Source organism: Melozone crissalis, unplaced genomic scaffold (assembly GCF_028551555.1).
Source record: "Melozone crissalis strain CALT ecotype California unplaced genomic scaffold, PUWL_Pcris_2 ptg000018l_1, whole genome shotgun sequence".
NCBI lineage: Eukaryota > Metazoa > Chordata > Aves > Passeriformes > Passerellidae > Melozone > Melozone crissalis.
The window spans coordinates 38,073,524-38,079,980 of record NW_026535796.1 but is presented as its reverse complement, the minus strand read 5'-3'; positions in this window follow the sequence as shown (position 1 = coordinate 38,079,980).

Genomic DNA, 6,457 nt, shown 5'->3' with positions numbered 1-6,457 from the left:
GCAGTTTGCAATGTAGCATTCTCATGTTAACTCCAAAAAAGGTGGCGCTGAATTGATGTGCCAGTTTCATACTGTAGCTACAGTATTAGTTTTGACACTGTCTGCATGCAGGTGGTTTATAATGCATAATATTGATCTGGAGGATTCTTTATCCCTCCCTGCCTTCAGCTGTATATTAACTTCTAGCCTTGATCTTAAAAGTTAAGATGGATGTTCAGTATTATTACCTAGCAGAAAGGGTAAAAAATCAATTTTTTCTCCACTTGCTTTATTCCCTCCTATTCCAGTGCTTGAGCAGTGGGGTTGTAACAAATGTCAGCATAAAATAATTTATTCACTGATGTTGTGACAACTTCTGTCAGATGAATATATTACTATAGGTACATCAATGCTCCTGAAATCAGCTTTCTGCTTAAGAATAAGAAAAGACTATAGCAAGCAATCAGCTGCTTTTAATGGAGCAATACCTCCATAAAGCACTGCATTGCAGAAGGAGAGTAGTAAGATCTAGCTAAGAAAATCTAAGCATAGATAATGCCTTTTTCAACACTGGTGCTTATAGATGATAGCTGATCATTACAGTTTATGGGTTTTAAAGCTGACCTGTACAGATAAAAGAGAAGGGTTTCAAAAATTTTGACTTTCTGTTTCCAAAAATTAAATCAAACAAAGGAAAGATTGTCATATTTACTAGCCCTGTGCTAAGTAACCAGAAAAAGCTTTCATTAATCTTTAGTTTGAATTCTTGGTATAGATAATTTTTTATTAAAACGAATTGATGAGTACTCTAAATTTCATTTTGTGCTTTGTCTCACGGCATACTTTGAGACCAGGAAATAAAAACCTGCCTTCCCACCCTGCCTTCAGGGCAGTACTCAGCCATAGACAAGGATTTGTGCCACTATAGCCTAGTCTTTCCTAACCTTTTAAATGACTCTGCTACCCTGTCATCTATAGCCCAGTTTGCTAAAGGCAGGCCTCACTCAGCCCTTCATTAGCCCAGTACATCTTTTCTATATTTCAGTATTTTACACAGATGTAACATAGATTAGAATCTGAGTGAAATCTTCACTACTGAAAAGAACATTGAGCTCCCAGACTTTCCTCATGTTGATGGATCTGTACTCATGCACAACAATTCCTTGTACAATATTGTCTACATGGTAGAGATAAAAATGTAACAGAACAAGCTACACTAGGAAAAAATATGTAATTAACTTGTTCTTTTAGGATGATATTATGCAGACTGCTGACATACCAAAACATCTGAGATCAGATTGTTATGTTCTTCTGATCTCCCTTAAAATGATGTGTTAAGGGGCATTTCTGTTGAAAAGTGCAGAATCTTATACCTATTTAAACTTACTGAATGTCTCTGTAAATGACTTCATATAATGAAATCCTTATTGGATTAGTCTTTAGGTATTTTATAAGATGGTATTAAAATGCTTTTAAGACACCTCCTATCTTTCTTAACCTTCAAATAGAACCAAATCTACGTCTGAGAAATACAATATTCCTATTTAAAAATTAAGCCAAAAATCACCTGAAAAGATTAAACACTCTAGACAGTAAAATAAATACTGTACATTCACTTTTATGCTTCTTTACTTTTTTTTTTTTTTTGAGCATTTGAGATTATTGAATTGAGAATTGAAAGATATTTTTTGTCTTTTAAACACTTGAGATATTTTAGACAAATGACAGCAAGGATAATGCTACCATACAATGACCTGAAAAAATGATATGAAAATTATGGTTTTAAATTTCCTGACACATTGCTGTTGCTTTTTTTCGTGTTTTTTTTGTTTTGGTTTGGTTTTTTTTTACCAATTCAGCTTGTATTTATGGAGGTTAGACTCTCATTTTCTGCTTAAAGTCAACACAAATTTAAGTATTTTGAAAACACAGACATATGACCATGCAATGTTAAATACAACTTTCGAAAGCAATACCTTAGATGCTTATAGGTCTGCATAAAATGTAGGCCCATTTTTTTATCTTCTAAGGACTTTCATAAATCCTAAAATTTTAAAGCATGTATGTTTTTTATTTAAAATGAAAATACATTATTTCAGAGTTTGATAAGTCAAGACAAACCTAATAGACACTTTTGCAGAAAAGGAAAATTAATTATGATTTTTTGCTATATTTCACATTAACTAATAGAAACCAAGATCAGAAATATAAACTTATGAGAAGTTGCTTCTTTTTTCTACTATGAGAATAAAATATTTTTCTTTTCTTTTTTTTTTTTTTAATTTTAAAGCAATTTATTTTGATTCTATCAGGCTACTCTGAATAACATATACTTTAACAGTAATTCTGTTAGCAACTGTTAAACTGTAGGGAGATAAATCCTTTATTGAATTGAATCCTTTATTGAATTAATCCTTTATTGCACATCTTAAACCAACTAACCATTAATTTCTGTACCCCAAGATACAAAATAAGTGCCTTTTTCTTTAAAAAAATAAACTCCAGATTTAAGAGCATGGAGTAGATTACTGCAGTGCATGGAAATAAATACAGCATAATAAACCCACTCATTTTAATGATGTTTACATATGTAACAGCATATCTATGAAAATTATTCAGATGTGAGCTGTAAATATACAGACAGGAGCAGAAGCCAATTGAAATCTTCATTGAAGGTAATTCTGTACCTGGGAAAATAGTAATTTTGTTGTGCAACAAATTGTGTGGTTTTGGTAAAAAACAGCACCAAGTAACAAACTGCTAAGATGTAGTTATTTACATCCCTCTATGCTATTGCCATGCTGTTTCTCTCTGCTTCAAGAGATAAAACAGTCATGTACACAAAGGCTATTCTTGGAATGGTTGGGTTATTTAGACTCCTCTAGGGCTGTTTTATACAGGAATTGTGCTCATCTGGTGAGGCTGACACCTTGCTCTTCTCATCTGTCTGGTGTGCTCTACTACAGACCTGTGCACAATGAACAGTGAATTTAGTGACTTTCTATTCCTGCACCTTTTTTAAGGAATGAACTGAAACCTTTGACTGTAACAGAACATATTGCTGGTTTGCCCTTGTGCAAACATGTCCCGGTGTTTCACCCACATAAGTAAATAAATCCAGGTATTTAGCAGAGGAATATCATCCTGAAAAGTAGCTTGCTTATACCCACAGCTTTAGACAGGTCTCACTCCCAAAGCCACAGACGGTACAGTAGAAATAATTCTGCAGCAAAAAGCATTCAATTAGAAAATTAGCTTGGTTTCCAACTAAATATATTTGATACTTATACAAACAAAGAAAACAGAATAATACTCGTAATAGGTAACTGTGGTAATAGGTTTTCAATTCATTCCCTGCATAACTAAATATTACCATGGAGTGATTATCAAAGGAAAAGTGGCTGATCTATAGTAGCAATACTTTGTAGAATCAGGTCTGTGGAGTTGTTTATCTTTGGTCAGACTGCAAGTTTGGTTTCTAATAGTTGCCCGTGAGGTAGGAAAAAACTTCTAGATGACCAAATACAAATTCAGTATAATATTCAATATATCATATTCACATAATTGTATGTGTTTTAAGGGGTGGGTGTCTGAAAAGCATAGCTTAAGGTGGTACTTAAAAGCAGCACTGAACTGCTGTCATGAAGCTGAAGTAAATTATTATCAATAGAAAAAACAAGGAAGAAACAGAAATTACAGCATATCAGAAGTTCAGAAAGAAGAAGATGATATTTTAATGTGTTTCTAGGTGGACCCTGTGGGACATACATTTCTGGAATGGCATGATTTTTGATCTGAAAGCATACTTTTTCCACTTAGGAAAGCAATTCTTGTCTTAAAGAAAATTTCTTTGTCTGAACTTTTAGTTAGAGGTTATTTTTTAATAATATTTTATGAAGTTCAGATGACATATATCGATATATTAAGAACTGACAGTTTAAATTTTTACCCTTAAATGGAAGGCTAGGGCTGACCTGCACCTTGAGCAAAATTACCCCTTAATCTACATTCCCACGAACTCAAGAGAAAAGCATTATTTTTTAAGAATTTTGTAATTCACATATCAATTTACTTTAAATCATGTTAAAGACAATCAAAATATATTAATAAAAAACATAATGAACTCTTACAATAGCATGAAGTTTTAATTACTATTGTGATCAGAATTGTCAGGGGAATATTACTTTATTTCATCCACTAAGGGCTTAAGCTCTACTTTCAAACAGTACACAGACATTTAGATGGAAAGTCTGCTGCAAAGGCTCAGAGTCTGAGAGGGTGCATTGCAGGTGTACCCCAGGTGTCCTCTCCTTGTGTGGAATTGCATCCCCTGAGTCCTAAAGCAGTTCTGAAAACACCTGTTTGTACATTACATTTTCAGTTCATATCTGAGCAGTTTCATTTCTGTGATAGCCTCATGAGGATGGAACAAAATTAAACCAAGACACCATAGGTAAAATTTGTAAGTTATGTAAATGTCGCGTGTAGGGCAAAATGTTGTTTCTGAGTAGAGGAATGCTGTTGTCAAGAATTCCACTGGGAATATCTACATGTGCTCAGAGCACCACGGCTCTTTTCACCATTGTTCTGAGTGAGCAGAGCTGACACTTCACATCCACCTCTGAAGACATTAACCTTCAGAAGCCCAAAGCTTCACTTTTAAATACAAGAAAAAGACTACACATAATCATAAGAATCACTCTCTCCATTTATTACACCTTTGTCTAGGCATCTAAATGAAAAAAAAAACAAACAATAAACAGAGTGAAGCAATTAGGGAACCAATTTCATGTCAGTTTCCCTGCAGACCTTTCAGTATCTCCCCAAATAGTTTAGAGTACTTGCATGTATAAATAATACAAATGGAAACATAACCTACAATAAAAGAAGGGTTTAAAATGCAATTTTTAAATATCCCCAAACAATCTATACATCCTGACTGGGAATTTTACTTCAACAATCCTATTTAGAATTACATGGACAGTTCCCTAAACTTACTGTTTAGGGCTGTGTGTGTGTGGATATGTATGCACACAGAAATAAGCTGCCCTCTTACTCATTAGTAGTTCCATGTATTCAAGGGGGAAGCATAGGTGAAGTATGGGGCTTATTAATGTAAATACTATTAAGTGACAGAAAATTTTAACAGCAAAAATGTCTTAAATTCTTGGCTATCTTTTAGCATAGCTTAAAAGCTTCAGGATAATATTTTAAAAAAACACCTACTTCTGGTTTTCCTCTCAACCTTTTAAAGAATTTTGACAAATCCTTTCTCTCTATGTAGTTATTATACATTTTTGCTGAGGTGTGATAATGGAATTTGTGTTTAAGCACTGAGGATGCCAAAGAACTAGTTGTTTTGACACCACAGGGATCAACTCCTCAAAATGACACATACTTCTTTTCCTCTCTTAAGGAAAATGATAACGTATTTGGCCATCTGAAGAGACGACAAGTAGCTCTGCTGCAGATATAGGGAACCAAAAACCAGTAATAAATGCTTTTGGGATTTGTTTTTGGAATGTGAACTGATTAAAAATGCGATCCAGCACAGTGGAAATGGAAAATGAAATAAAATTCTTGGTCTTCATTCCCATTACTTCATTTTTATTCTCCATTCACCATGACACATCTTATGGAAGAAAGATCCCAATATTTTCAGCTGAAAATGTTGGAACTTTATTCACAGAAATTATAAGTCATGTAATGGCACATAGAATTGGTGACTACATGAACAGTTTAATGAAATTAATTCAAAATCAAGCTACAACACTAATTTTCTGCCTTTTTTAGATCTGGAGTAAATCATCTTATTTCTTCCCTCAGGGTACTGACACTTCTCAGAACTGTAGGGTACTCATAGAAACTCCCATTCTCTTTCATTTTATGATTTCTTTTTTTTTTTTTTTTTTTTTTTTTTTTTTTTTTTTCATTTGGTGCCCTTTTCAGATTTTTCTAGGGAAAAGACACACAAATTTCAAATTTGGCCTCTGAGTATTATTAATGATGGATGTAAAAATCAGCACAGGTGGGCTCCCAGACGTATAAAACCACAAAAATGGCTCACAGAAGTTCTTTGTATGTGTTGTAGGTCACTGTTAGGGAAATATCCTTTAGCTCAGTTGTAAACTTCAATTAGCAGATATCTTTGGACAATTAATCCCTTTTGAACTACACTGAATTTTCTTCATATATATAGTCAGTCTATTTCAAATGTCAGTTTCTCATCATACAGTGATGTAGAACACACATAACAAAATGTTTCAAAATTCTATGTTACCACACATTACTTTTAATTCAACTAATTTAAAATGCCAAAGAAATGTCATTAATGTTATTAATGTGAAAAAATGTTCAAGATTATTTTTATCAGAATTACAACTATCCCATTTGTTGGTATCTTTTCCTTGAGAAGAAATATTGAGTTTTTAGCAAAAATAACATAACTCAGCAAATGCAGTGAGGTATGATATAAGGA